At 38.0% G+C, this 26,418-nt stretch overlaps 1 non-coding gene and 61 pseudogenes across 1 annotated transcript; all 62 read right to left on the bottom strand.

Annotated features, from left to right (window-relative positions):
- Positions 1-209: 209 nt before the first annotated feature.
- Positions 210-328, bottom strand: LOC149696912 (5S ribosomal RNA; annotated as a pseudogene).
- Positions 329-1,171: 843 nt separating this feature from the next.
- On the bottom strand, positions 1,172-1,290 carry LOC149696911 (5S ribosomal RNA; annotated as a pseudogene).
- Positions 1,291-1,652: 362 nt separating this feature from the next.
- Positions 1,653-1,771, bottom strand: LOC149696910 (5S ribosomal RNA; annotated as a pseudogene).
- Positions 1,772-2,133: 362 nt separating this feature from the next.
- Positions 2,134-2,252, bottom strand: LOC149696909 (5S ribosomal RNA; annotated as a pseudogene).
- Positions 2,253-2,613: 361 nt separating this feature from the next.
- Positions 2,614-2,732, bottom strand: LOC149696908 (5S ribosomal RNA; annotated as a pseudogene).
- A 361-nt stretch (positions 2,733-3,093) lies between these two features.
- Positions 3,094-3,212, bottom strand: LOC149696907 (5S ribosomal RNA). Its single transcript, XR_016382472.1, has one exon. It is a non-coding gene; the product is annotated as a 5S ribosomal RNA (ribosomal RNA).
- Positions 3,213-3,349: 137 nt separating this feature from the next.
- Positions 3,350-3,468, bottom strand: LOC149696906 (5S ribosomal RNA; annotated as a pseudogene).
- A 362-nt stretch (positions 3,469-3,830) lies between these two features.
- LOC149696905 (5S ribosomal RNA) lies at positions 3,831-3,949 on the bottom strand (annotated as a pseudogene).
- A 361-nt stretch (positions 3,950-4,310) lies between these two features.
- Positions 4,311-4,429, bottom strand: LOC149696904 (5S ribosomal RNA; annotated as a pseudogene).
- A 361-nt stretch (positions 4,430-4,790) lies between these two features.
- LOC149696903 (5S ribosomal RNA) lies at positions 4,791-4,909 on the bottom strand (annotated as a pseudogene).
- Positions 4,910-5,271: 362 nt separating this feature from the next.
- LOC149696902 (5S ribosomal RNA) lies at positions 5,272-5,390 on the bottom strand (annotated as a pseudogene).
- Positions 5,391-5,751: 361 nt separating this feature from the next.
- Positions 5,752-5,870, bottom strand: LOC149696901 (5S ribosomal RNA; annotated as a pseudogene).
- A 361-nt stretch (positions 5,871-6,231) lies between these two features.
- LOC149696900 (5S ribosomal RNA) lies at positions 6,232-6,350 on the bottom strand (annotated as a pseudogene).
- A 122-nt stretch (positions 6,351-6,472) lies between these two features.
- On the bottom strand, positions 6,473-6,575 carry LOC149696899 (5S ribosomal RNA; annotated as a pseudogene).
- A 137-nt stretch (positions 6,576-6,712) lies between these two features.
- On the bottom strand, positions 6,713-6,831 carry LOC149696898 (5S ribosomal RNA; annotated as a pseudogene).
- A 123-nt stretch (positions 6,832-6,954) lies between these two features.
- Positions 6,955-7,057, bottom strand: LOC149696897 (5S ribosomal RNA; annotated as a pseudogene).
- A 137-nt stretch (positions 7,058-7,194) lies between these two features.
- On the bottom strand, positions 7,195-7,313 carry LOC149696896 (5S ribosomal RNA; annotated as a pseudogene).
- A 362-nt stretch (positions 7,314-7,675) lies between these two features.
- LOC149696895 (5S ribosomal RNA) lies at positions 7,676-7,794 on the bottom strand (annotated as a pseudogene).
- A 123-nt stretch (positions 7,795-7,917) lies between these two features.
- Positions 7,918-8,020, bottom strand: LOC149696894 (5S ribosomal RNA; annotated as a pseudogene).
- A 137-nt stretch (positions 8,021-8,157) lies between these two features.
- Positions 8,158-8,276, bottom strand: LOC149696893 (5S ribosomal RNA; annotated as a pseudogene).
- Positions 8,277-8,398: 122 nt separating this feature from the next.
- Positions 8,399-8,501, bottom strand: LOC149696892 (5S ribosomal RNA; annotated as a pseudogene).
- Positions 8,502-8,638: 137 nt separating this feature from the next.
- On the bottom strand, positions 8,639-8,757 carry LOC149696891 (5S ribosomal RNA; annotated as a pseudogene).
- Positions 8,758-8,880: 123 nt separating this feature from the next.
- On the bottom strand, positions 8,881-8,983 carry LOC149696890 (5S ribosomal RNA; annotated as a pseudogene).
- Positions 8,984-9,119: 136 nt separating this feature from the next.
- Positions 9,120-9,238, bottom strand: LOC149696889 (5S ribosomal RNA; annotated as a pseudogene).
- A 362-nt stretch (positions 9,239-9,600) lies between these two features.
- On the bottom strand, positions 9,601-9,719 carry LOC149696888 (5S ribosomal RNA; annotated as a pseudogene).
- A 362-nt stretch (positions 9,720-10,081) lies between these two features.
- LOC149696887 (5S ribosomal RNA) lies at positions 10,082-10,200 on the bottom strand (annotated as a pseudogene).
- A 361-nt stretch (positions 10,201-10,561) lies between these two features.
- On the bottom strand, positions 10,562-10,680 carry LOC149696886 (5S ribosomal RNA; annotated as a pseudogene).
- Positions 10,681-11,041: 361 nt separating this feature from the next.
- Positions 11,042-11,160, bottom strand: LOC149696885 (5S ribosomal RNA; annotated as a pseudogene).
- Positions 11,161-11,283: 123 nt separating this feature from the next.
- Positions 11,284-11,386, bottom strand: LOC149696884 (5S ribosomal RNA; annotated as a pseudogene).
- A 615-nt stretch (positions 11,387-12,001) lies between these two features.
- On the bottom strand, positions 12,002-12,120 carry LOC149696883 (5S ribosomal RNA; annotated as a pseudogene).
- Positions 12,121-12,243: 123 nt separating this feature from the next.
- LOC149696882 (5S ribosomal RNA) lies at positions 12,244-12,346 on the bottom strand (annotated as a pseudogene).
- Positions 12,347-12,962: 616 nt separating this feature from the next.
- LOC149696881 (5S ribosomal RNA) lies at positions 12,963-13,081 on the bottom strand (annotated as a pseudogene).
- A 601-nt stretch (positions 13,082-13,682) lies between these two features.
- LOC149696880 (5S ribosomal RNA) lies at positions 13,683-13,801 on the bottom strand (annotated as a pseudogene).
- Positions 13,802-13,924: 123 nt separating this feature from the next.
- On the bottom strand, positions 13,925-14,027 carry LOC149696879 (5S ribosomal RNA; annotated as a pseudogene).
- A 137-nt stretch (positions 14,028-14,164) lies between these two features.
- On the bottom strand, positions 14,165-14,283 carry LOC149696878 (5S ribosomal RNA; annotated as a pseudogene).
- A 361-nt stretch (positions 14,284-14,644) lies between these two features.
- LOC149696877 (5S ribosomal RNA) lies at positions 14,645-14,763 on the bottom strand (annotated as a pseudogene).
- A 359-nt stretch (positions 14,764-15,122) lies between these two features.
- Positions 15,123-15,241, bottom strand: LOC149696876 (5S ribosomal RNA; annotated as a pseudogene).
- A 134-nt stretch (positions 15,242-15,375) lies between these two features.
- Positions 15,376-15,494, bottom strand: LOC149696875 (5S ribosomal RNA; annotated as a pseudogene).
- Positions 15,495-18,087: 2,593 nt separating this feature from the next.
- Positions 18,088-18,190, bottom strand: LOC149696874 (5S ribosomal RNA; annotated as a pseudogene).
- Positions 18,191-18,327: 137 nt separating this feature from the next.
- LOC149696873 (5S ribosomal RNA) lies at positions 18,328-18,446 on the bottom strand (annotated as a pseudogene).
- Positions 18,447-18,578: 132 nt separating this feature from the next.
- On the bottom strand, positions 18,579-18,697 carry LOC149696872 (5S ribosomal RNA; annotated as a pseudogene).
- A 360-nt stretch (positions 18,698-19,057) lies between these two features.
- On the bottom strand, positions 19,058-19,176 carry LOC149696871 (5S ribosomal RNA; annotated as a pseudogene).
- Positions 19,177-19,536: 360 nt separating this feature from the next.
- On the bottom strand, positions 19,537-19,655 carry LOC149696870 (5S ribosomal RNA; annotated as a pseudogene).
- Positions 19,656-19,789: 134 nt separating this feature from the next.
- Positions 19,790-19,908, bottom strand: LOC149696869 (5S ribosomal RNA; annotated as a pseudogene).
- A 122-nt stretch (positions 19,909-20,030) lies between these two features.
- On the bottom strand, positions 20,031-20,133 carry LOC149696868 (5S ribosomal RNA; annotated as a pseudogene).
- A 136-nt stretch (positions 20,134-20,269) lies between these two features.
- Positions 20,270-20,388, bottom strand: LOC149696867 (5S ribosomal RNA; annotated as a pseudogene).
- Positions 20,389-20,520: 132 nt separating this feature from the next.
- On the bottom strand, positions 20,521-20,639 carry LOC149696866 (5S ribosomal RNA; annotated as a pseudogene).
- Positions 20,640-20,999: 360 nt separating this feature from the next.
- Positions 21,000-21,118, bottom strand: LOC149696865 (5S ribosomal RNA; annotated as a pseudogene).
- A 360-nt stretch (positions 21,119-21,478) lies between these two features.
- LOC149696864 (5S ribosomal RNA) lies at positions 21,479-21,597 on the bottom strand (annotated as a pseudogene).
- A 596-nt stretch (positions 21,598-22,193) lies between these two features.
- Positions 22,194-22,312, bottom strand: LOC149696863 (5S ribosomal RNA; annotated as a pseudogene).
- Positions 22,313-22,434: 122 nt separating this feature from the next.
- Positions 22,435-22,537, bottom strand: LOC149696862 (5S ribosomal RNA; annotated as a pseudogene).
- Positions 22,538-22,674: 137 nt separating this feature from the next.
- Positions 22,675-22,793, bottom strand: LOC149696861 (5S ribosomal RNA; annotated as a pseudogene).
- Positions 22,794-22,925: 132 nt separating this feature from the next.
- Positions 22,926-23,044, bottom strand: LOC149696860 (5S ribosomal RNA; annotated as a pseudogene).
- Positions 23,045-23,645: 601 nt separating this feature from the next.
- Positions 23,646-23,764, bottom strand: LOC149696859 (5S ribosomal RNA; annotated as a pseudogene).
- A 123-nt stretch (positions 23,765-23,887) lies between these two features.
- Positions 23,888-23,990, bottom strand: LOC149696858 (5S ribosomal RNA; annotated as a pseudogene).
- Positions 23,991-24,127: 137 nt separating this feature from the next.
- On the bottom strand, positions 24,128-24,246 carry LOC149696857 (5S ribosomal RNA; annotated as a pseudogene).
- Positions 24,247-24,607: 361 nt separating this feature from the next.
- On the bottom strand, positions 24,608-24,726 carry LOC149696856 (5S ribosomal RNA; annotated as a pseudogene).
- Positions 24,727-24,860: 134 nt separating this feature from the next.
- On the bottom strand, positions 24,861-24,979 carry LOC149696855 (5S ribosomal RNA; annotated as a pseudogene).
- A 122-nt stretch (positions 24,980-25,101) lies between these two features.
- LOC149696854 (5S ribosomal RNA) lies at positions 25,102-25,204 on the bottom strand (annotated as a pseudogene).
- A 137-nt stretch (positions 25,205-25,341) lies between these two features.
- On the bottom strand, positions 25,342-25,460 carry LOC149696853 (5S ribosomal RNA; annotated as a pseudogene).
- A 132-nt stretch (positions 25,461-25,592) lies between these two features.
- On the bottom strand, positions 25,593-25,711 carry LOC149696852 (5S ribosomal RNA; annotated as a pseudogene).
- A 360-nt stretch (positions 25,712-26,071) lies between these two features.
- Positions 26,072-26,190, bottom strand: LOC149696851 (5S ribosomal RNA; annotated as a pseudogene).
- Between the last annotated feature and the right edge of the window lie 228 nt (positions 26,191-26,418).

The raw sequence follows: 26,418 nt of genomic DNA, 5'->3' as shown, positions 1-26,418 counted from the left end.
TATGCGCTCGACGCTGCATAACTTCGGTGATCGGAAGTGAACCGGTGTTTTCATCGTGATATGGCCGTTGCCGAGAGTGCTAGTTAATAATTCGAATTTAAATTAAGTGAGACAAATTAACCTTCATCTTTTTCAAACAATAACAAAAAGAAAATATGTTTGCTTTTTTCATATCTATTGGAATTTAAAAGAGGAAAAAAAAGTGAAAAAGCTAACGGCACGCAGTGTTCCTAAGTGGTCGCCCTCCCAAGTACTGACTGCGCTCGACGATGCTTAACTTTGTTTATCGGACGAGAACCGGTGTATTCAGCGTGATATGGCCGTTGCCGATAGTGCTAGTTAATAATTTGAATTTAATTAACCTTCATCTTTATAAAACAATAACAAAAAGAAGATATGTTTGCTTTTTTCATATCTGGTGGAATTTAAAAGAGGAAACAAAAGTGAAAAAACAAACGGCACGCAGTATTCCCAAGTACTGTATGCGCTCGACGCTGCATAACTTCGGTGATCGGAAGTGAACCGGTGTTTTCATCGTGATATGGCCGTTGCCGAGAGTGCTAGTTAATAATTCGAATTTAAATTAAGTGAGACAAATTAACCTTCATCTTTTTCAAACAATAACAAAAAGAAAATATGTTTGCTTTTTTCATATCTATTGGAATTTAAAAGAGGAAAAAAAAGTGAAAAAGCTAACGCCACGCAGTGTTCCTAAGTGGTCGCCCTCCCAAGTACTGACTGCGCTCGACGATGCTTAACTTTGTTTATCGGACGAGAACCGGTGTATTCAGCGTGATATGGCCGTTGCCGATAGTGCTAGTTAATAATTTGAATTTAATTAACCTTCATCTTTATAAAACAATAACAAAAAGAAGATATGTTTGCTTTTTTCATATCTGGTGGAATTTAAAAGAGGAAACAAAAGTGAAAAAACAAACGGCACGCAGTATTCCCAAGTACTGTATGCGCTCGACGCTGCTTAACTTCGGTGATCGGACGTGAACCGGTGTTTTCAGCGTGATATGGTCGTTGCCGAGAGTGCTAGTTAATATTTCGAATTTAAATTAAGTGAGACAAATTAACCTTCATCATTTTAAAACAATAACAAAAAGAAAACATGTTTGCTTTTTTCATATCTATTAAAATTTAAAAGAGGAAAAAAAAGTGAAAAAGCCAACGGCACGCAGTGTTCCTAAGTGGTCTCCCTCCCAAGTAGTGACTTCGCTCGACGCTGCTTAACTTCGGTTATCGGACGAGAACCGGTGAATTCAGCGTGATATGGCCGTTGCCGAGAGTGCTAGTTAATAATTTGAATTTAATTAACCTTCATCTTTATAAAACAATAACAAAAAGAAGATATGTTTGCTTTTTTCATATCTGGTGGAATTTAAAAGAGGAAACAAAAGTGAAAAAACAAACGGCACGCAGTATTCCCAAGTACTGTATGCGCTCGACGCTGCTTAACTTCGGTGATCGGACGTGAACCGGTGTTTTCAGCGTGATATGGCCGTTGCCGAGAGTGCTAGTTAATAATTCGAATTTAAATTAAGTGAGACAAATTAACCTTCATCATTTTAAAACAATAACAAAAAGAAAATATGTTTGCTTTTTTCATATCTATTGGAATTTAAAAGAGGAAAAAAAAGTGAAAAAGCTAACGGCACGCAGTGTTCCTAAGTGGTCGCCCTCCCAAGTACTGACTGCGCTCGACGCTGCTTAACTTTGTTTATCGGACGAGAACCGGTGTATTCAGCGTGATATTGCCGTTGCCGATAGTGCTAGTTAATAATTTGAATTTAATTAACCTTCGTCTTTATAAAACAATAACAAAAAGAAGATATGTTTGCTTTTTTCATATCTGGTGGAATTTAAAAGAGGAAACAAAAGTGAAAAAACAAACGGCACGCAGTATTCCCAAGTACTGTATGCGCTCGACGCTGCTTAACTTCGGTGATCGGACGTGAACCGGTGTTTTCAGCGTGATATGGCCGTTGCCGAGAGTGCAAGTTAATAATTCGAATTTAAATTAAGTGAGACAAATTAACCTTCATCATTTTAAAACAATAACAAAAAGAAAACAGGTTTGCTTTTTTCATATCTATTAAAATTTAAAAGAGGAAAAAAAAGTGAAAAAGCCAACGGCACGCAGTGTTCCTAAGTGGTCTCCCTCCCAAGTAGTGACTTCGCTCGACGCTGCTTAACTTCGGTTATCGGACGAGAACCGGTGAATTCAGCGTGATATGGCCGTTGCCGAGAGTGCTAGTTAATAATTTGAATTTAATTAACCTTCATCTTTATAAAACAATAACAAAAAGAAGATATGTTTGCTTTTTTCATATCTGGTGGAATTTAAAAGAGGAAACAAAAGTGAAAAAACAAACGGCACGCAGTATTCCCAAGTACTGTATGCGCTCGACGCTGCATAACATCGGTGATCGGAAGTGAACCGGTGTTTTCATCGTGATATGGCCGTTGCCGAGAGTGCTAGTTAATAATTCGAATTTAATTTAAGTGAGACAAATTAACCTTCATCATTTTAAAACAATAACAAAAAGAAAACTTGTTTGCTTTTTTCATATCTATTAAAATTTAAAAGAGGAAAAAAAGTGAAAAAGCCAACGGCACGCAGTGTTCCTAAGTGGTCTCCCTCCCAAGTAATGACTGCGCTCGACGTTGCTTAACTTCGGTTATCGGACGAGAACCGGTGTATTCAGCGTGATATGGCCGTTGCCGAGAATGCTAGTTAATAATTTGAATTTAATTAACTCTCTTCTTTATAAAACAATAACAAAAAGGAGATATGTTTGCTTTTTTCATATCTGGTGGAATTTGAAAGAGGAAACAAAAGTGAAAAAGCAAACGGCACGCAGTATTCCCAAGTACTGACTGCGCTCGACGCTGCTAACGTCGGCGATCGGACGAGAACCGGTGTTCTCAGCGTGATATGGCCGTTGCCGAGAGTGCTAGATAATAATTCGAATTTAAATTAAGTGAGACAAATTAACCTTCATCTTTTTCAAAAAATAACAAAAAGAAAATATGTTTGCTTTTTTCATATCTATTGGAATTTAAAAGAGGAAAAAAAAGTGAAAAAGCTAACGGCACGCAGTGTTCCTAAGTGGTCGCCCTCCCAAGTACTGACTGCGCTCGACGCTGCTTAACTTCGGTGATCGGACGTGAACCGGTGTTTTCAGCGTGATATGGCCGTTGCCGAGAGTGCTAGTTAATAATTCGAATTTAAATTAAGTGAGACAAATTAACCTTCATCATTTTAAAACAATAACAAAAAGAAAATATGTTTGCTTTTTTCATATCTATTGGAATTTAAAAGAGGAAAAAAAAGTGAAAAAGCTAACGGCACGCAGTGTTCCTAAGTGGTCGCCCTCCCAAGTACTGACTGCGCTCGACGCTGCTTAACTTTGTTTATCGGACGAGATTCGGTGTATTCAGCGTGATATGGCCGTTGCCGATAGTGCTAGTTAATAATTTGAATTTAATTAACCTTCATCTTTATAAAACAATAACAAAAAGAAGATATGTTTGCTTTTTTCATATCTGGTGGAATTTAAAAGAGGAAACAAAAGTGAAAAAACAAACGGCACGCAGTATTCCCAAGTACTGTATGCGCTCGACGCTGCTTAACTTCGGTGATCGGACGTGAACCGGTGTTTTCAGCGTGATATGGCCGTTGCCGAGAGTGCTAGTTAATAATTCGAATTTAAATTAAGTGAGACAAATTAACCTTCATCATTTTAAAACAATAACAAAAAGAAAACAGGTTTGCTTTTTTCATATCTATTAAAATTTAAAAGAGGAAAAAAAAGTGAAAAAGCCAACGGCACTTAGTGTTCCTAAGTGGTCTCCCTCCCAAGTAGTGACTTCGCTCGACGCTGCTTAACTTCGGTTATCGGACGAGAACCGGTGAATTCAGCGTGATATGGCCGTTGCCGAGAGTGCTAGTTAGTAATTTGAATTTAATTAACCTTCATCTTTATAAAACAATAACAAAAAGAAGATATGTTTGCTTTTTTCATATCTGGTGGAATTTAAAAGAGGAAACAAAAGTGAAAAAACAAACGGCACGCAGTATTCCCAAGTACTGTATGCGCTCGACGCTGCATAACTTCGGTGATCGGAAGTGAACCGGTGTTTTCATCGTGATATGGCCGTTGCCGAGAGTGCTAGTTAATAATTCGAATTTAATTTAAGTGAGACAAATTAACCTTCATCATTTTAAAACAATAACAAAAAGAAAACATGTTTGCTTTTTTCATATCTATTAAAATTTAAAAGAGGAAAAAAAGTGAAAAAGCCAACGGCACGCAGTGTTCCTAAGTGGTCTCCCTCCCAAGTAATGACTGCGCTCGACGTTGCTTAACTTCGGTTATCGGACGAGAACCGGTGTATTCAGCGTGATATGGCCGTTGCCGAGAATGCTAGTTAATAATTTGAATTTAATTAACTTTCTTCTTTATAAAACAATAACAAAAAGGAGATATGTTTGCTTTTTTCATATCTGGTGGAATTTGAAAGAGGAAACAAAAGTGAAAAAGCAAACGGCACGCAGTATTCCCAAGTACTGACTGCGCTCGACGCTGCTAACTTCGGCGATCGGACGAGAACCGGTGTTCTCAGCGTGATATGGCCGTTGCCGAGAGTGCTAGATAATAATTCGAATTTAAATTAAGTGAGACAAATTAACCTTCATCTTTTTCAAACAATAACAAAAAGAAAATATGTTTGCTTTTTTCATATCTATTGGAATTTAAAAGAGGAAAAAAAAGTGAAAAAGCTAACGGCACGCAGTGTTCCTAAGTGGTCGCCCTCCCAAGTACTGACTGCGCTCGACGCTGCTTAACTTTGGTTATCGGACGAGAACCGGTGTATTCAGCGTGATATGGCCGTTGCCGATAGTGCTAGTTAATAATTTGAATTTAATTAACCTTCATCTTTATAAAACAATAACAAAAAGAAGATATGTTTGCTTTTTTCATATCTGGTGGAATTTAAAAGAGGAAACAAAAGTGAAAAAACAAACGGCACGCAGTATTCCCAAGTACTGTATGCGCTCGACGCTGCTTAACTTCGGTGATCGGACGTGAACCGGTGTTTTCAGCGTGATATGGCCGTTGCCGAGAGTGCTAGTTAATAATTCGAATTTAAATTAAGTGAGACAAATTAACCTTCATCATTTTAAAACAATAACAAAAAGAAAACATGTTTGCTTTTTTCATATCTATTAAAATTTAAAAGAGGAAAAAAAAGTGAAAAAGCCAACGGCACGCAGTGTTCCTAAGTGGTCTCCCTCCCAAGTAGTGACTGCGCTCGACGCTGCTTAACTTCGGTTATCGGACGAGAACCGGTGAATTCAGCGTTATCTGGCCGTTGCCGAGAGTGCTAGTTAATAATTTGAATTTAATTAACCTTCATCTTTATAAAACAATAACAAAAAGAAGATATGTTTGCTTTTTTCATATTTGGTGGAATTTAAAAGAGGAAACAAAAGTGAAAAAACAAACGGCACGCAGTATTCCCAAGTACTGACTGCGCTCGACGCTGCTAACGTCGGCGATCGGACGAGAACCGGTGTTCTCAGCGTGATATGGCCGTTGCCGAGAGTGCTAGTTAATAATTCGAATTTAAATTAAGTGAGACAAATTAACCTTCATCATTTTAAAACAATAACAAAAAGAAAACATGTTTGCTTTTTTCATATCTATTAAAATTTAAAAAGGGAAAATAAAGTGAAAAGGCCAACGGCACGCAGTGTTCCTAAGTGGTCTCCCTCCCAAGCAATGACTGCGCTCGACGCTGCTTAACTTCGGTTATCGGACGAGAACCGGTGTATTCAGCGTGATATGGCCGTTGCCGAGAATGCTAGTTAATAATTTGAATTTAATTAACTTTCTTCTTTATAAAACAATAACAAAAAGAAGATATGTTTGCTTTTTTCATATCTGGTGGAATTTGAAAGAGGAAACAAAAGTGAAAAAGCAAACGGCACGCAGTATTCCCAAGTACTGACTGCGCTCGACGCTGCTAACGTCGGCGATCGGACGAGAACCGGTGTTTTCAGCGTGATATGGCCGTTGCCGAGAGTACTAGTTAATAATTCGAATTTAAATTAAGTGAGACAAATTAACCTTCATCATTTTAAAACAATAACAAAAAGAAAACCTGTTTGCTTTTTACATATCTATTAAAATTTAAAAGAGGAAAAAAAAGTGAAAAAACCAACTGCACGCAGTGTTCCTAAGTGGTATCCCTCCCAAGTAATGACTGCGCTCGACGCTGCTTAACTTCGGTTATCGGACGAGAACCGGTGTATTCAGCGTGATATGGCCGTTGCCGAGAATGCTAGTTAATAATTTGAATTTTATTAACTTTCTTCTTTATAAAACAATAACAAAAAGAAGTTATGTTTGCTTTTTTCATATCTGGTGGAATTTGAAAGAGGAAACAAAAGTGAAAAAGCCAACGGCACGCAGTATTCCCAAGTACTGTATGCGCTCGACGCTGCTTAACTTCGGTGATCGGACGTGAACCGGTGTTTTCAGCGTGATATGGCCGTTGCCGAGAGTGCTAGATAATAATTCGAATTTAAATTAAGTGAGACAAATTAACCTTCATCTTTTTCAAACAATAAGAAAAAGAAAATATGTTTGCTTTTTTCATATCTATTGGAATTTAAAAGAGGAAAAAAAAGTGAAAAAGCTAACGGCACGCAGTGTTCCTAAGTGGTCGCCCTCCCAAGTACTGCCTGCGCTCGACGCTGCTTAACTTTGGTTATCGGACGAGAACCGGTGTATTCAGCGTGATATGGCCGTTGCCGAGAGTGCTAGTTAATAATTTGAAATTAATTAACTTTCATCATTATAAAACATTAACAAAAAAGAAGATATGTTTGCTTTTTTCATATCTGGTGGAATTTGAAAGAGGAAACAAAAGTGAAAAAGCCAACGGCACGCAGTATTCCCAAGTACTGTATGCGCTCGACGCTGCTTAACTTCGGTGATCGGACGTGAACCGGTGTTTTCAGCGTGATATGGCCGTTGCCGAGAGTACTAGTTAATAATTCGAATTTAAATTAAGTGAGACAAATTAACCTTCATCATTTTAAAACAATAACAAAAAGAAAACCTGTTTGCTTTTTACATATCTATTAAAATTTAAAAGAGGAAAAAAAAGTGAAAAAACCAACTGCACGCAGTGTTCCTAAGTGGTATCCCTCCCAAGTAATGACTGCGCTCGACGCTGCTTAACTTCGGTTATCGGACGAGAACCGGTGTATTCAGCGTGATATGGCCGTTGCCGAGAATGCTAGTTAATAATTTGAATTTTATTAACTTTCTTCTTTATAAAACAATAACAAAAAGAAGATATGTTTGCTTTTTTCATATCTGGTGGAATTTAAAAGAGGAAACAAAAGTGAAAAAGCAAACGGCACGAAGTATTCCCAAGTACTGTATGCGCTCGACGCTGCTTTACTTCGGTGATCGGACGTGAACCGGTGTTTTCAGCGTGATATGGCCGTTGCCGAGAGTGCTAGTTAATAATTCGAATATAAATTAAGTGAGACAAATTAACCTTCATCATTTTAAAACAATAACAAAAAGAAAACGTGTTTGCTTTTTTCATATCTATTAAAATTTAAAAGAGGAAAAAAAAGTGAAAAAGCCAACGGCACGCAGTGTTCCTAAGTGGTCTCCCTCCCAAGTAATGACTGCGCTCGACGCTGCTTAGCTTCGGTTATCGGACGAGAATCGGTGTATTCAGCGTGATATGGCCGTTGCCGAGAGTGCTAGTTAATAATTTGAATTTAATTAACTTTCATCATTATAAAACATTAACAAAAAAGAAGATATGTTTGCTTTTTTCATATCTGGTGGAATTTGAAAGAGGAAACAAAAGTGAAAAAGCCAACGGCACGCAGTATTCCCAAGTACTGTATGCGCTCGACGCTGCTTAACTTCGGTGATCGGACGTGAACCGTTGTTTTCAGCGTGATATGGCCGTTGCCGAGAGTACTAGTTAATAATTCGAATTTAAATTAAGTGAGACAAATTAACCTTCATCATTTTAAAACAATAACAAAAAGAAAACCTGTTTGCTTTTTACATATCTATTAAAATTTAAAAGAGGAAAAAAAAGTGATAAAACCAACTGCACGCAGTGTTCCTAAGTGGTATCCCTCCCAAGTAATGACTGCGCTCGACGCTGCTTAACTTCGGTTATCGGACGAGAACCGGTGTATTCAGCGTGATATGGCCGTTGCCGAGAATGCTAGTTAATAATTTGAATTTTATTAACTTTCTTCTTTATAAAACAATAACAAAAAGAAGATATGTTTGCTTTTTTCATATCTGGTGGAATTTGAAAGAGGAAACAAAAGTGAAAAAGCCAACGGCACGCAGTATTCCCAAGTACTGTATGCGCTCGACGCTGCTTAACTTCGGTGATCGGACGTGAACCGGTGTTTTCAGCGTGATATGGCCGTTGCCGAGAGTGCTAGATAATAATTCGAATTTAAATTAAGTGAGACAAATTAACCTTCATCTTTTTCAAACAATAAGAAAAAGAAAATATGTTTGCTTTTTTCATATCTATTGGAATTTAAAAGAGGAAAAAAAAGTGAAAAAGCTAACGGCACGCAGTGTTCCTAAGTGGTCGCCCTCCCAAGTACTGCCTGCGCTCGACGCTGCTTAACTTTGGTTATCGGACGAGAACCGGTGTATTCAGCGTGATATGGCCGTTGCCGAGAGTGCTAGTTAATAATTTGAATTTAATTAACTTTCATCATTATAAAACATTAACAAAAAAGAAGATATGTTTGCTTTTTTCATATCTGGTGGAATTTGAAAGAGGAAACAAAAGTGAAAAAGCCAACGGCACGCAGTATTCCCAAGTACTGTATGCGCTCGACGCTGCTTAACTTCGGTGATCGGACGTGAACCGGTGTTTTCAGCGTGATATGGCCGTTGCCGAGAGTACTAGTTAATAATTCGAATTTAAATTAAGTGAGACAAATTAACCTTCATCATTTTAAAACAATAACAAAAAGAAAACCTGTTTGCTTTTTACATATCTATTAAAATTTAAAAGAGGAAAAAAAGTGAAAAAACCAACTGCACGCAGTGTTTCTAAGTGGTATCCCTCGCAAGTAATGACTGCGCTCGACGCTGCTTAACTTCGGTTATCGGACGAGAACCGGTGTATTCAGCGTGATATGGCCGTTGCCGAGAATGCTAGTTAATAATTTGAATTTTAATAACTTTCATCTTTATAAAACAATAACAAAAAGAAGATATGTTTGCTTTTTTCATATCTGGTGGAATTTAAAAGAGGAAACAAAAGTGAAAAAACAAACGGCACGCAGTATTCCCAAGTACTGTATGCGCTCGACGCTGCATAACTTCGGTGATCGGAAGTGAACCGGTGTTTTCATCGTGATATGGCCGTTGCCGAGAGTGCTAGTTAATAATTCGAATTTAAATTAAGTGAGACAAATTAACCTTCATCTTTTTCAAACAATAACAAAAAGAAAATATGTTTGCTTTTTTCATATCTATTGGAATTTAAAAGAGGAAAAAAAATTGAAAAAGCTAACGGCACGCAGTGTTCCTAAGTGGTCGCCCTCCCAAGTACTGACTGCGCTCGACGCTGCTTAACTTTGGTTATCGGACGAGAACCGGTGTATTCAGCGTGATATGGCCGTTGCCGATAGTGCTAGTTAATAATTTGAATTTAATTAACCTTCATCTTTATAAAACAATAACAAAAAGAAGATATGTTTGCTTTTTTCATATCTGGTGTAATTTAAAAGAGGAAACAAAAGTGAAAAAACAAACGGCACGCAGTATTCCCAAGTACTGTATGCGCTCGACGCTGCTTAACTTCGGTGATCGGACGTGAACCGGTGTTTTCAGCGTGATATGGCCGTTGCCGAGAGTGCTAGTTAATAATTCGAATTTAAATTAAGTGAGACAAATTAACCTTCATCATTTTAAAACAATAACAAAAAGAAAACATGTTTGCTTTTTTCATATCTATTAAAATTTAAAAGAGGAAAAAAAAGTGAAAAAGCCAACGGCACGCAGTGTTCCTAAGTGGTCTCCCTCCCAAGTAGTGACTGCGCTCGACGCTGCTTAACTTCGGTTATCGGACGAGAACCGGTGAATTCAGCGTGATATGGCCGTTGCCGAGAGTATAAGTTAATAATTTGAATTTAATTAACCTTCATCTTTATAAAACAATAACAAAAGGAAGATATGTTTGCTTTTTTCATATCTGGTGGAATTTGAAAGAGGAAACAAAAGTGAAAAAGCAAACGGCACGCAGTATTCCCAAGTACTGACTGCGCTCGACGCTGCTAACGTCGGCGATCGGACGAGAACCGGTGTTCTCAGCGTGATATGGCCGTTGCCGAGAGTGCTAGATAATAATTCGAATTTAAATTAAGTGAGACATATTAACCTTCATCATTTTAAAACAATAACAAAAAGAAAACATGTTTGCTTTTTTCATATCTATTAAAATTTAAAAAGGGAAAATAAAGTGAAAAGGCCAACGGCACGCAGTGTTCCTAAGTGGTCTCCCTCCCAAGCAATGACTGCGCTCGACGCTGCTTAACTTCGGTTATCGGACGAGAACCGGTGTATTCAGCGTGATATGGCCGTTGCCGAGAATGCTAGTTAATAATTTGAATTTAATTAACTTTCTTCTTTATAAAACAATAACAAAAAGAAGATATGTTTGCTTTTTTCATATCTGGTGGAATTTGAAAGAGGAAACAAAAGTGAAAAAGCAAACGGCACGCAGTATTCCCAAGTACTGACTGCGCTCGACGCTGCTAACGTCGGCGATCGGACGAGAACCGGTGTTCTCAGCGTGATATGGCCGTTGCCGAGAGTGCTAGATAATAATTCGAATTTAAATTAAGTGAGACAAATTAACCTTCATCTTTTTCAAACAATAAGAAAAAGAAAATATGTTTGCTTTTTTCATATCTATTAAAATTTAAAAGAGGAAAAAAAGGTGAAAAAGCCAACGGCACGCAGTGTTCCTAAGTCGTCTCCCTCCCAAGTAGTGACTGCGCTCGACGCTGCTTAACTTCGGTTATCGGACGAGAACCGGTGTATTCAGCGTGATATGGCCGTTGCCGAGAGTGCTAGTTAATAATTTGAATTTAATTAACTTTCATCATTATAAAACATTAACAAAAAAGAAGATATGTTTGCTTTTTTCATATCTGGTGGAATTTGAAAGAGGAAACAAAAGTGAAAAAGCCAACGGCACGCAGTATTCCCAAGTACTGTATGCGCTCGACGCTGCTTAACTTCGGTGATCGGACGTGAACCGGTGTTTTCAGCGTGATATGGCCGTTGCCGAGAGTACTAGTTAATAATTCGAATTTAAATTAAGTGAGACAAATTAACCTTCATCATTTTAAAACAATAACAAAAAGAAAACCTGTTTGCTTTTTACATATCTATTAAAATTTAAAAGAGGAAAAAAAAGTGAAAAACCAACTGCACGCAGTGTTCCTAAGTGGTATCCCTCCCAAGTAATGACTGCGCTCGACGATGCTTAACTTCGGTTATCGGACGAGAACTGTGTATTCAGCGTGATATGGCCGTTGCCGAGAATGCTAGTTAATAATTTGAATTTTATTAACTTTCTTCTTTATAAAACAATAACAAAGAGAAGATATGTTTGCTTTTTTCATATCTGGTGGAATTTGAAAGAGGAAACAAAAGTGAAAAAGCAAACGGCACGCAGTATTCCCAAGTACTGACTGCGCTCGACGCTGCTAACGTCGGCGATCGGACGAGAACCGGTGTTCTCAGCGTGATATGGCCGTTGCCGAGAGTGCTAGATAATAATTCGAATTTAAATTAAGTGAGACAAATTAACCTTCATCTTTTTCAAACAATAAGAAAAAGAAAATATGTTTGCTTTTTTCATATCTATTAAAATTTAAAAGAGGAAAAAAAGGTGAAAAAGCCAACGGCACGCAGTGTTCCTAAGTCGTCTCCCTCCCAAGTAGTGACTGCGCTCGACGCTGCTTAACTTCGGTTATCGGACGAGAACCGGTGTATTCAGCGTGATATGGCCGTTGCCGAGAGTGCTAGTTAATAATTTGAATTTAATTAACTTTCATCATTATAAAACATTAACAAAAAAGAAGATATGTTTGCTTTTTTCATATCTGGTGGAATTTGAAAGAGGAAACAAAAGTGAAAAAGCCAACGGCACGCAGTATTCCCAAGTACTGTATGCGCTCGACGCTGCTTAACTTCGGTGATCGGACGTGAACCGGTGTTTTCAGCGTGATATGGCCGTTGCCGAGAGTACTAGTTAATAATTCGAATTTAAATTAAGTGAGACAAATTAACCTTCATCATTTTAAAACAATAACAAAAAGAAAACCTGTTTGCTTTTTACATATCTATTAAAATTTAAAAGAGGAAAAAAAAGTGAAAAACCAACTGCACGCAGTGTTCCTAAGTGGTATCCCTCCCAAGTAATGACTGCGCTCGACGATGCTTAACTTCGGTTATCGGACGAGAACTGTGTATTCAGCGTGATATGGCCGTTGCCGAGAATGCTAGTTAATAATTTGAATTTTATTAATTTTCTTCTTTATAAAACAATAACAAAGAGAAGATATGTTTGCTTTTTTCATATCTGGTGGAATTTAAAAGAGGAAACAAAAGTGAAAAAGCAAACGGCACGAAGTATTCCCAAGTACTGTATGCGCTCGACGCTGCTTTACTTCGGTGATCGGACGTGAACCGGTGTTTTCAGCGTGATATGGCCGTTGCCGAGAGTGCTAGTTAATAATTCGAATATAAATTAAGTGAGACAAATTAACCTTCATCATTTTAAAACAATAACAAAAAGAAAACGTGTTTGCTTTTTTCATATCTATTAAAATTTAAAAGAGGAAAAAAAAGTGAAAAAGCCAACGGCACGCAGTGTTCCTAAGTGGTCTCCCTCCCAAGTAATGACTGCGCTCGACGCTGCTTAGCTTCGGTTATCGGACGAGAATCGGTGTATTCAGCGTGATATGGCCGTTGCCGAGAGTGCTAGTTAATAATTTGAATTTAATTAACTTTCATCTTTATAAAACAATAACAAAAAGAAGATATGTTTGATTTTTTCATATCTGGTGGAATTTGAAAGAGGAAACAAAAGTGAAAAAGCAAACGGCACACAGTATTCCCAAGTACTGACTGCGTTCGACGCTGCTAACGTCGGCGATCGGACGAGAACCGGTGTTCTCAGCGTGATATGGCCGTTGCCGAGAGTGCTAGATAATAATTCGAATTTAAATTAAGTGAGACAAATTAACTTTCTTCTTTATAAAACAATAACAAAAAGAAAATATGTTTGCTTTTTTCATATCTGGTGGAATTTAAAAGAGGAAACAAAAGTGAAAAAGCAAACGGCACGCAGTATTCCCAAGTACTGTATGCGCTCGACGCTGCTTTACTTCGGTGATCGGACGTGAACCAGTGTTTTCAGCGTGATATGGCCGTTGCCGAGAGTGCTAGTTAATAATTCGAATTTAAATTAAGTGAGACAAATTAACCTTCATCATTTTAAAACAATAACAAAAAGAAAACGTGTTTGCTTTTTTCATATCTATTAAAATTTAAAAGAGGAAAAAAAAGTGAAAAAGCCAACGGCACGCAGTGTTCCTAAGTGGTATCCCTCCCAAGTAATGACTGCGCTCGACGCTGCTTAACTTCGGTTATCGGTCGAGAACCGGTGTATTCAGCGTGATATGGCCGTTGCCGAGAGTGCTAGTTAATAATTTGAATTTTATTAACTTTCATCATTATAAAACATTAACAAAAAAGAAGATATGTTTGCTTTTTTCATATCTGATGGAATTTGAAAGAGGAAACAAAAGTGAAAAAGCCAACGGCACGCAGTATTCCCAAGTACTGTATGCGCTCGACGCTGCTTAACTTCGGTGATCGGACGTGAACCGGTGTTTTCAGCGTGATATGGCCGTTGCTGAGAGTACTAGTTAATAATTCGAATATAAATTAAGTGAGACAAATTAACCTTCATCATTTTAAAACAATAACAAAAAGAAAACCTGTTTGCTTTTTACATATCTATTAAAATTTAAAAGAGGAAAAAAAAGTGAAAAAACCAACTGCACGCAGTGTTCCTAAGTGGTATCCCTCCCAAGTAATGACTGCGCTCGACGCTGCTTAACTTCGGTTATCGGACGAGAACCGGTGTATTCAGCGTGATATGGCCGTTGCCGAGAATGCTAGTTAATAATTTGAATTTTATTAACTTTCTTCTTTATAAAACAATAACAAAAAGAAGATATGTTTGCTTTTTTCATATCTGGTGGAATTTAAAAGAGGAAACAAAAGTGAAAAAGCAAACGGTACGAAGTATTCCCAAGTACTGTATGCGCTCGACGCTGCTTTACTTCGGTGATCGGACGTGAACCGGTGTTTTCAGCGTGATATGGCCGTTGCGTGAGTGCTAGTTAATAATTCGAATATAAATTAAGTGAGACAAATTAACCTTCATCATTTTAAAACAATAACAAAAAGAAAACGTGTTTGCTTTTTTCATATCTATTAAAATTTAAAAGAGGAAAAAAAAGTGAAAAAGCCAACGGCACGCAGTGTTCCTAAGTGGTCTCCCTCCCAAGTACTGACTGCGTTCGACGCTGCTCAACTTCGGTGATCGGACGAGAACCGGTGTATTCAGCGTGTTATGGCCGTTGCCGAGAGTGCTAGTTAATAATTTGAATTAAATCAACTTTCATCTTTATAAAACAATAACAAAAAGAAGATATGTTTGCTTTTTTCATATCGGGTGGAATTTAAAAGAGGAAACAAAAGTGAAAAACCAACGGCACGCAGTATTCCCAAGTACTGACTGCGCTCGACGCTGCAAACGTCGGCGATCGGACGAGAACCGGTGTTCTCAGCGTGATATGGCCGTTGCCGAGAGTGCTAGATAATAATTCGAATTTAAATTAAGTGAGACAATTTGACCTTTATCTTTTTAAAACAATAACCAAAAAAAACATGTTTGCTTTTTTCATATCTATTAAAATTTAAAAGAGGAAAAAAAAGTGAAAAAGCCAACGGCACGCAGTGTTCCTAAGTGGTCTCCCTCCCAAGTACTGACTGCGCTCGACGCTGCTTAACTTCGGTTATCGTACGAGAACCGGTGTATTCAGCGTGTTATTGCCGTTGCCGATAGTGCTAGTTAATAATTTGAATTTAAATTAAGTGAGACAAATTAACCATCATTTTAAAACAATAACAAAATGAAAACATGTTTGCTTTTTTCATATCTATTAAAATTTAAAAGAGGAAAAAAAAACGAAAAAGCCAACGGCACGCAGTGTTCCTAAGCGGTCTCCCTCCCAAGTACTGACGGCGCTCGACGCTGCTTAACTTCGGTGATCGGACGAGAACCGGTGTATTCAGCGTGTTATGGGCTTTGCCGAGAGTGCTAGTTAATAATTTGAATTAAATTAACTTACATCCTTATAAAACAATAACAAAAAGAAGATATGTTTGCTTTTTTCATATCTGGTGGAATTTGAAAGAGGAAACAAAAGTGAACAAGTTGGGAAAACCAAAATATTACCTCTCCGAGTCAAGAGAAGGACTACCTACAAACTTATTTACCCAGTTGTGGAAATGTTTCTTTTTTTTATGAACAAATACTGAAGTTAAAATTTATGAAATATTAAAGCAGTATACAAAGCATAGCAAATATACTGTAAATCAGACGACATTTTACATCCAATAAGGATATACTTGTACACATTAAAATCATCCGATGGGGGAAAAACGGGAAATGAAGAGATAAAACTTTGGAGGGATATTACCTTTACGTATTTGTAAAGGCCCAATTTGCTACTCCTCAACTGTATACCCTCTATGTTCAAAGCCATATTCACAACAGGGTTGCCATGTAAACACTATCCTCTCCTTTCACCTCAACAATTTTCTTAGTTTGTCAACATGACGATTAAAGTTACATAACACCAAAGCTAATTTGTGGCTACACACACTGAAGGTAAATGCGCACCATAAAAAGCATGAACACACGAAGCTATAATCCGATTACGATCAGACCTTTCACTGATCTGGGCTGCGTTCAGAAGAGCTCACCAAAAAAGACAGCGGATTTTGGAAAACGTTTTCTGGTGAGATCTGTCGTCATAGCTTTTCTCCGGTCATCGGTCTTTTAAAAATGAAGCTAGCGCAATAAAGCGTGCAAGGTACAAAGGCTTAACAAAAATTGTATGATAACATATTTATGGAGATAGATAAGAACAACTTTTATAATTAAACATAGAAACTAACATGTCTCATAAACTTCTCGCCGCTCTCGCGTGATCAACTTGTTTCACGCCAATTAAATAGCTATAGTCCCATCAGAATCAGCAAGAGCTATTTGTATTAATTCCTCCATGCTTTTTCGCCAAGCTGAGAACTACGCGTTTTACGTCACGTTATCCAAAAACCCGACTATTTTCCTTGAAGACCGCGCTGGCTCACTGAGCACCGTGACGTCAAAATTCAATAACAAAATCCCGTTCTGGATGACACTGCTAACAGCGCCTGACAGCGCTGAGCTCTGCTGAACGCGGCCCAGATTTCCACCATGATTATAAAGTCTAAGCCTAATTATTTAAAAGTGTATTTAACTTTCGGCTCACTCTGAACCGTTAATGTCTCTGTATTACAGAAACGAAAACCAAACCCAAGCGTTTACTTTTTGGTTCACTAGGCCTAATCACAAAAAAAAGTTCATTTGCCCAATATAGTTGCGTTCTTCTTGAAATCACTTTAGAAAGAATTATGCTATAAACAGATGTAGTATAGCTTAAGTAATATATAAACATCGATTTCAAATAATAATAATAAAAAATATTCTTGGGATATCAGAATGAAACAGAGCTTTATAGCTACAAAACCACTAAAGGCATCGAAATTACGAAAAATATTTCCATATATTAATAATATATTATGAGAAAACCAAATATTAAGGTTTTGTAGGATTTCTTTCCACAAAACAAAGCGAACTGCTAACGCGGTGCACTAACGGACGGACACACACAGACTAAAACATAGGCTGCTTTTTAACTCTTTCCGTTTTAATTTTGAGTTGAGAAACTAGATTATCTTAAATATTAAAATAAATATAATTAATATTAAATATTTTCTTCGTTAGTTGTTCGCCTTATAGAGCGTTACATCGCGTTGATAAAGAACAATTAGACATTCTTGAGAGACTTGACTAATTTTGGCGTTTGAAATGAAGCATACGCCGGTTGCATTACCTTACTCAAATAGGTAGTATATAAGGGTGTCGAACTACAGCTAAAAGCAAGAACAACCGCAATTGCGAAAACCTTTGGTGGACAACCCACCCTAGGGAGGCTAGACGTTTCTCGTAACCCTAGCTGATCGCCGCGAATGTCTTAAACCAAACGATGACTATGGAGTTAGAAGCCAATAAGACAGATTGGTGTCTATGTGGAATAGACGGAAGACCAGTAGATGGTGGTGTTTAGAAGCCAGTATGTACAGACTGGTGTCCAAGTGGGATGGACGAAGACCAGAAGATGGTGGTGATTAGAAGCCAGTATGTACAGACTGGTGTCCATGTGGGATGGACGAAGACCAAAAGATAGTGGAGATTAGAAGCCACTATGTACAGACTGGTGTCCAAGTGGAATGGACGAAGACCCGAAGATGGTGGTGATTAGAAGCCAATGAATACAGACTGGTGTCCATGTGGGATGGACGAAGACCAAAAGATGGTGGTGATTAGAAGCCAGTAAGTACAGACTGGTGTCCGTGTGGGATGGACAAAGACGAGAAGATGGTGGTGTGAGAACTCAAGTAAAGGAGCCATTTCCGTGACTGTGAAAGCAGTTTGGAAATGGCGAACACGTTTGCTCCGATTTGGAAACTGCGAACGCGGTCACGTGGGTGTAACAACAGACAAACACACAGACAGACACACACACACGTCGAAATTAGAACCTCTCCGTGACATACGTCACTCGGAGAGGTAAAAAGCCAACGGCACGCAGTATTCCCAAGTACTGTATGCGCTCGACGCTGCTTAACTTCGGTGATCGGACGTGAACCGATGTTTTCAGCGTGATATGGCCGTTGCCTAGAGTGCTAGATAATAATTCGAATTTAAATTAAGTGAGACAATTTGACCTTTATCTTTTTAAAACAATAACAAAAAAAAAACATGTTTGCTTTTTTCATATCTATTAAAATTTAAAAGAGGAAAAAAAAGTGAAAAAGCCAACGGCACGCAGTGTTCCTAAGTGGTCTCCCTCCCAAGTACTGACTGCGCTCGACGCTGCTTAACTTCGGTGAACGGACGAGAACCGGTGTATTCAGCGTGATATGGTCGTTGCCGAGAGTGCTAGTTTATAATTCGAATTTAAATTAAGTGAGACAAATTAACCATCACTTTAAAACAATAACAAAAAAAACATGTGTGCTTTTTTCATATCTATTAAAATTTAAAAGAGAAAAAAAAAGTGAAAAAGCCAACGGCACGCAGTGTTCCTAAGTGGTCGCCCTCCCAAATACTGACTGCGCTCGACGCTGCTTAACTTCGGTTATCGTACGAGAACCGGTGTATTCAGCGTGTTATTGCCGTTGCCGATAGTGCTAGTTAATAATTTGAATTTAATTAACTTTCATCTTTATAAAACAATAACAAAAAGAAGATATGTGTGCTTTTTTCAAATCGGGTGGAATTTAAAAGAGGAAACAAAAGTGAAAAACCAACGGCTCGCAGTATTCCCAAGTACTGACTGCGCTCGACGCTGCTAACGTCGGCGATCGGACGAGAACCGGTGTTCTCAGCGTGATATGGCCGTTGCCGAGAGTGCTAGATAATAATTCGAATTTAAATTAAGTGAGACAAATTAACCTTCATCTTTTTAAAACAATAACAAAAAGAAAATATGTTTGCTTTTTTCATATCTTTTTGAATTTAAAAGAGGAAAAAAAAGTGAAAAAGATAACGGCACGCAGTGTTCCTAAGTGGTCGCCCTCCCCAATACTGACTTCGCTCGACGCTGCTTAACTTCGGTTATCGTACGAGAACCGGTGTATTCAGCGTGTTATGGCCGTTTGCCGATAGTGCTAGTTAATAATTTGAATTAAATTAACTTTCATCTTTATAAAACAATAACAAAAAGAAGATATGTGTGCTTTTTTCAAATCGGGTGGAATTTAAAAGAGGAAACAAAAGTGAAAAACCAACGGCACGCAGTATTCCCAAGTACTGACTGCGCTCGACGCTGCTAACGTCGGCGATCGGACGAGAACCGGTGTTCTCAGCGTGATATGGCCGTTGCCGAGAGTGCTAGATAATAATTCGAATTTAAATTAAGTGAGACAATTTGACCTTTATCTTTTTAAAACAATAACCAAAAAAAACATGTTTGCTTTTTTCATATCTATTAAAATTTAAAAGAGGAAAAAAAAGTGAAAAAGCCAACGGCACGCAGTGTTCCTAAGTGGTCTCCCTCCCAAGTACTGACTGCGCTCGACGCTGCTTAACTTCGGTTATCGTACGAGAACCGGTGTATTCAGCGTGTTATTGCCGTTGCCGATAGTGCTAGTTAATAATTTGAATTTAAATTAAGTGAGACAAATTAACCATCATTTTAAAACAATAACAAAATGAAAACATGTTTGCTTTTTTCATATCTATTAAAATTTAAAAGAGGAAAAAAAAACGAAAAAGCCAACGGCACGCAGTGTTCCTAAGCGGTCTCCCTCCCAAGTACTGACGGCGCTCGACGCTGCTTAACTTCGGTGATCGGACGAGAACCGGTGTATTCAGCGTGTTATGGGCTTTGCCGAGAGTGCTAGTTAATAATTTGAATTAAATTAACTTACATCTTTATAAAACAATAACAAAAAGAAGATATGTTTGCTTTTTTCATATCTGGTGGAATTTGAAAGAGGAAACAAAAGTGAAAAAGCCAACGGCACGCAGTATTCCCAAGTACTGTATGCGCTCGACGCTGCTTAACTTCGGTGATCGGACGTGAACCGATGTTTTCAGCGTGATATGGCCGTTGCCTAGAGTGCTAGATAATAATTCGAATTTAAATTAAGTGAGACAATTTGACCTTTATCTTTTTAAAACAATAACAAAAAAAAACATGTTTGCTTTTTTCATATCTATTAAAATTTAAAAGAGGAAAAAAAAGTGAAAAAGCCAACGGCACGCAGTGTTCCTAAGTGGTCTCCCTCCCAAGTACTGACTGCGCTCGACGCTGCTTAACTTCGGTGAACGGACGAGAACCGGTGTATTCAGCGTGATATGGTCGTTGCCGAGAGTGCTAGTTTATAATTCGAATTTAAATTAAGTGAGACAAATTAACCATCACTTTAAAACAATAACAAAAAAAACATGTGTGCTTTTTTCATATCTATTAAAATTTAAAAGAGAAAAAAAAAGTGAAAAAGCCAACGGCACGCAGTGTTCCTAAGTGGTCGCCCTCCCAAATACTGACTGCGCTCGACGCTGCTTAACTTCGGTTATCGTACGAGAACCGGTGTATTCAGCGTGTTATTGCCGTTGCCGATAGTGCTAGTTAATAATTTGAATTTAATTAACTTTCATCTTTATAAAACAATAACAAAAAGAAGATATGTGTGCTTTTTTCAAATCGGGTGGAATTTAAAAGAGGAAACAAAAGTGAAAAACCAACGGCTCGCAGTATTCCCAAGTACTGACTGCGCTCGACGCTGCTAACGTCGGCGATCGGACGAGAACCGGTGTTCTCAGCGTGATATGGCCGTTGCCGAGAGTGCTAGATAATAATTCGAATTTAAATTAAGTGAGACAAATTAACCTTCATCTTTTTAAAACAATAACAAAAAGAAAATATGTTTGCTTTTTTCATATCTTTTTGAATTTAAAAGAGGAAAAAAAAGTGAAAAAGATAACGGCACGCAGTGTTCCTAAGTGGTCGCCCTCCCCAATACTGACTTCGCTCGACGCTGCTTAACTTCGGTTATCGTACGAGAACCGGTGTATTCAGCGTGTTATGGCCGTTTGCCGATAGTGCTAGTTAATAATTTGAATTAAATTAACTTTCATCTTTATAAAACAATAACAAAAAGAAGATATGTGTGCTTTTTTCAAATCGGGTGGAATTTAAAAGAGGAAACAAAAGTGAAAAACCAACGGCACGCAGTATTCCCAAGTACTGACTGCGCTCGACGCTGCTAACGTCGGCGATCGGACGAGAACCGGTGTTCTCAGCGTGATATGGCCGTTGCCGAGAGTGCTAGATAATAATTCGAATTTAAATTAAGTGAGACAATTTGACCTTTATCTTTTTAAAACAATAACCAAAAAAAACATGTTTGCTTTTTTCATATCTATTAAAATTTAAAAGAGGAAAAAAAAGTGAAAAAGCCAACGGCACGCAGTGTTCCTAAGTGGTCTCCCTCCCAAGTACTGACTGCGCTCGACGCTGCTTAACTTCGGTTATCGTACGAGAACCGGTGTATTCAGCGTGTTATTGCCGTTGCCGATAGTGCTAGTTAATAATTTGAATTTAATTAACTTTCATCTTTATAAAACAATAACAAAAAGAAGATATGTGTGCTTTTTTCAAATCGGGTGGAATTTAAAAGAGGAAACAAAAGTGAAAAACCAACGGCACGCAGTATTCCCAAGTACTGACTGCGCTCGACGCTGCAAACGTCGGCGATCGGACGAGAACCGGTGTTCTCAGCGTGATATGGCCGTTGCCGAGAGTGCTAGTTAAAAATTCGAATTCAAATTAAGTGAGACAAATTAACCTTCATCTTTATAAAACAATAACAAAAAGAAGATATGTTTGCTTTTTTCATATCGGGTTGAATTTAAAAGAGGAAACAAAAGTGAAAAAGCCAACGGCTTGCAGTATTCCCAAGTACTGACTGCGCTCGACGCTGCTTAACTTCGGTGATCGGACGAGAACCGGTGTATTCAGCGCGATATGGTCGTTGCCGAGAGTGCTAGTTAATAATTCGAATTTAAATTAAGTGAGACAAATTAACCATCATTTTAAAACAATAACAAAATGAAAACATGTTTGCTTTTTTCATATCTATTAAAATTTAAAAGAGGAAAAAAAACGAAAAAGCCAACGGCACGCAGTGTTCCTAAGCGGTCTCCCTCCCAAGTACTGACGGCGCTCGACGCTGCTTAACTTCGGTGATCGGACGAGAACCGGTGTATTCAGCGTGTTATGGGCTTTGCCGAGAGTGCTAGTTAATAATTTGAATTAAATTAACTTACATCTTTATAAAACAATAACAAAAAGAAGATATGTTTGCTTTTTTCATATCTGGTGGAATTTGAAAGAGGAAACAAAAGTGAAAAAGCCAACGGCACGCAGTATTCCCAAGTACTGTATGCGCTCGACGCTGCTTAACTTCGGTGATCGGACGTGAACCGATGTTTTCAGCGTGATATGGCCGTTGCCTAGAGTGCTAGATAATAATTCGAATTTAAATTAAGTGAGACAATTTGACCTTTATCTTTTTAAAACAATAACAAAAAAAAAACATGTTTGCTTTTTTCATATCTATTAAAATTTAAAAGAGGAAAAAAAAGTGAAAAAGCCAACGGCACGCAGTGTTCCTAAGTGGTCTCCCTCCCAAGTACTGACTGCGCTCGACGCTGCTTAACTTCGGTGAACGGACGAGAACCGGTGTATTCAGCGTGATATGGTCGTTGCCGAGAGTGCTAGTTTATAATTCGAATTTAAATTAAGTGAGACAAATTAACCATCACTTTAAAACAATAACAAAAAAAACATGTGTGCTTTTTTCATATCTATTAAAATTTAAAAGAGAAAAAAAAAGTGAAAAAGCCAACGGCACGCAGTGTTCCTAAGTGGTCGCCCTCCCAAATACTGACTGCGCTCGACGCTGCTTAACTTCGGTTATCGTACGAGAACCGGTGTATTCAGCGTGTTATTGCCGTTGCCGAGAGTGCTAGTTAATAATTTGAATTTAATTAACTTTCATCTTTATAAAACAATAACAAAAAGAAGATATGTTTGATTTTTTCATATCTGGTGGAATTTGAAAGAGGAAACAAAAGTGAAAAAGCAAACGGCACACAGTATTCCCAAGTACTGACTGCGTTCGACGCTGCTAACGTCGGCGATCGGACGAGAACCGGTGTTCTCAGCGTGATATGGCCGTTGCCGAGAGTGCTAGATAATAATTCGAATTTAAATTAAGTGAGACAAATTAACTTTCTTCTTTATAAAACAATAACAAAAAGAAAATATGTTTGCTTTTTTCATATCTGGTGGAATTTAAAAGAGGAAACAAAAGTGAAAAAGCAAACGGCACGCAGTATTCCCAAGTACTGTATGCGCTCGACGCTGCTTTACTTCGGTGATCGGACGTGAACCAGTGTTTTCAGCGTGATATGGCCGTTGCCGAGAGTGCTAGTTAATAATTCGAATTTAAATTAAGTGAGACAAATTAACCTTCATCATTTTAAAACAATAACAAAAAGAAAACGTGTTTGCTTTTTTCATATCTATTAAAATTTAAAAGAGGAAAAAAAAGTGAAAAAGCCAACGGCACGCAGTGTTCCTAAGTGGTATCCCTCCCAAGTAATGACTGCGCTCGACGCTGCTTAACTTCGGTTATCGGTCGAGAACCGGTGTATTCAGCGTGATATGGCCGTTGCCGAGAGTGCTAGTTAATAATTTGAATTTTATTAACTTTCATCATTATAAAACATTAACAAAAAAGAAGATATGTTTGCTTTTTTCATATCTGATGGAATTTGAAAGAGGAAACAAAAGTGAAAAAGCCAACGGCACGCAGTATTCCCAAGTACTGTATGCGCTCGACGCTGCTTAACTTCGGTGATCGGACGTGAACCGGTGTTTTCAGCGTGATATGGCCGTTGCTGAGAGTACTAGTTAATAATTCGAATATAAATTAAGTGAGACAAATTAACCTTCATCATTTTAAAACAATAACAAAAAGAAAACCTGTTTGCTTTTTACATATCTATTAAAATTTAAAAGAGGAAAAAAAAGTGAAAAAACCAACTGCACGCAGTGTTCCTAAGTGGTATCCCTCCCAAGTAATGACTGCGCTCGACGCTGCTTAACTTCGGTTATCGGACGAGAACCGGTGTATTCAGCGTGATATGGCCGTTGCCGAGAATGCTAGTTAATAATTTGAATTTTATTAACTTTCTTCTTTATAAAACAATAACAAAAAGAAGATATGTTTACTTTTTTCATATCTGGTGGAATTTAAAAGAGGAAACAAAAGTGAAAAAGCAAACGGTACGAAGTATTCCCAAGTACTGTATGCGCTCGACGCTGCTTTACTTCGGTGATCGGACGTGAACCGGTGTTTTCAGCGTGATATGGCCGTTGCGTGAGTGCTAGTTAATAATTCGAATATAAATTAAGTGAGACAAATTAACCTTCATCATTTTAAAACAATAACAAAAAGAAAACGTGTTTGCTTTTTTCATATCTATTAAAATTTAAAAGAGGAAAAAAAAGTGAAAAAGCCAACGGCACGCATTGTTCCTAAGTGGTCTCCCTCCCAGGTACTGACTGCGCTCGACGCTGCTTAACTTCGGTTATCGTACGAGAACCGGTGTATTCAGCGTGTTATTGCCGTTGCCGATAGTGCTAGTTAATAATTTGAATTTAAATTAAGTGAGACAAATTAACCATCATTTTAAAACAATAACAAAATGAAAACATGTTTGCTTTTTTCATATCTATTAAAATTTAAAAGAGGAAAAAAAAACGAAAAAGCCAACGGCACGCAGTGTTCCTAAGCGGTCTCCCTCCCAAGTACTGACGGCGCTCGACGCTGCTTAACTTCGGTGATCGGACGAGAACCGGTGTATTCAGCGTGTTATGGGCTTTGCCGAGAGTGCTAGTTAATAATTTGAATTAAATTAACTTACATCTTTATAAAACAATAACAAAAAGAAGATATGTTTGCTTTTTTCATATCTGGTGGAATTTGAAAGAGGAAACAAAAGTGAAAAAGCCAACGGCACGCAGTATTCCCAAGTACTGTATGCGCTCGACGCTGCTTAACTTCGGTGATCGGACGTGAACCGATGTTTTCAGCGTGATATGGCCGTTGCCTAGAGTGCTAGATAATAATTCGAATTTAAATTAAGTGAGACAATTTGACCTTTATCTTTTTAAAACAATAACAAAAAAAAAACATGTTTGCTTTTTTCATATCTATTAAAATTTAAAAGAGGAAAAAAAAGTGAAAAAGCCAACGGCACGCAGTGTTCCTAAGTGGTCTCCCTCCCAAGTACTGACTGCGCTCGACGCTGCTTAACTTCGGTGAACGGACGAGAACCGGTGTATTCAGCGTGATATGGTCGTTGCCGAGAGTGCTAGTTTATAATTCGAATTTAAATTAAGTGAGACAAATTAACCATCACTTTAAAACAATAACAAAAAAAACATGTGTGCTTTTTTCATATCTATTAAAATTTAAAAGAGAAAAAAAAAGTGAAAAAGCCAACGGCACGCAGTGTTCCTAAGTGGTCGCCCTCCCAAATACTGACTGCGCTCGACGCTGCTTAACTTCGGTTATCGTACGAGAACCGGTGTATTCAGCGTGTTTTTGCCGTTGCCGATAGTGCTAGTTAATAATTTGAATTTAATTAACTTTCATCTTTATAAAACAATAACAAAAAGAAGATATGTGTGCTTTTTTCAAATCGGGTGGAATTTAAAAGAGGAAACAAAAGTGAAAAACCAACGGCTCGCAGTATTCCCAAGTACTGACTGCGCTCGACGCTGCTAACGTCGGCGATCGGACGAGAACCGGTGTTCTCAGCGTGATATGGCCGTTGCCGAGAGTGCTAGATAATAATTCGAATTTAAATTAAGTGAGACAAATTAACCTTCATCTTTTTAAAACAATAACAAAAAGAAAATATGTTTGCTTTTTTCATATCTTTTTGAATTTAAAAGAGGAAAAAAAAGTGAAAAAGATAACGGCACGCAGTGTTCCTAAGTGGTCGCCCTCCCCAATACTGACTTCGCTCGACGCTGCTTAACTTCGGTTATCGTACGAGAACCGGTGTATTCAGCGTGTTATGGCCGTTTGCCGATAGTGCTAGTTAATAATTTGAATTAAATTAACTTTCATCTTTATAAAACAATAACAAAAAAAGATATGTGTGCTTTTTTCAAATCGGGTGGAATTTAAAAGAGGAAACAAAAGTGAAAAACCAACGGCACGCAGTATTCCCAAGTACTGACTGCGCTCGACGCTGCTAACGTCGGCGATCGGACGAGAACCGGTGTTCTCAGCGTGATATGGCCGTTGCCGAGAG

The sequence above is a fragment of the Phalangium opilio genome, unplaced genomic scaffold (assembly GCF_054372755.1).
Source record: "Phalangium opilio isolate 3A_F unplaced genomic scaffold, DU_Popi_V2 ptg000021l_1, whole genome shotgun sequence".
NCBI lineage: Eukaryota > Metazoa > Arthropoda > Arachnida > Opiliones > Phalangiidae > Phalangium > Phalangium opilio.
Note: the sequence above shows the minus strand (reverse complement) of the source record. Positions and strands in the feature narration are given on the sequence as shown.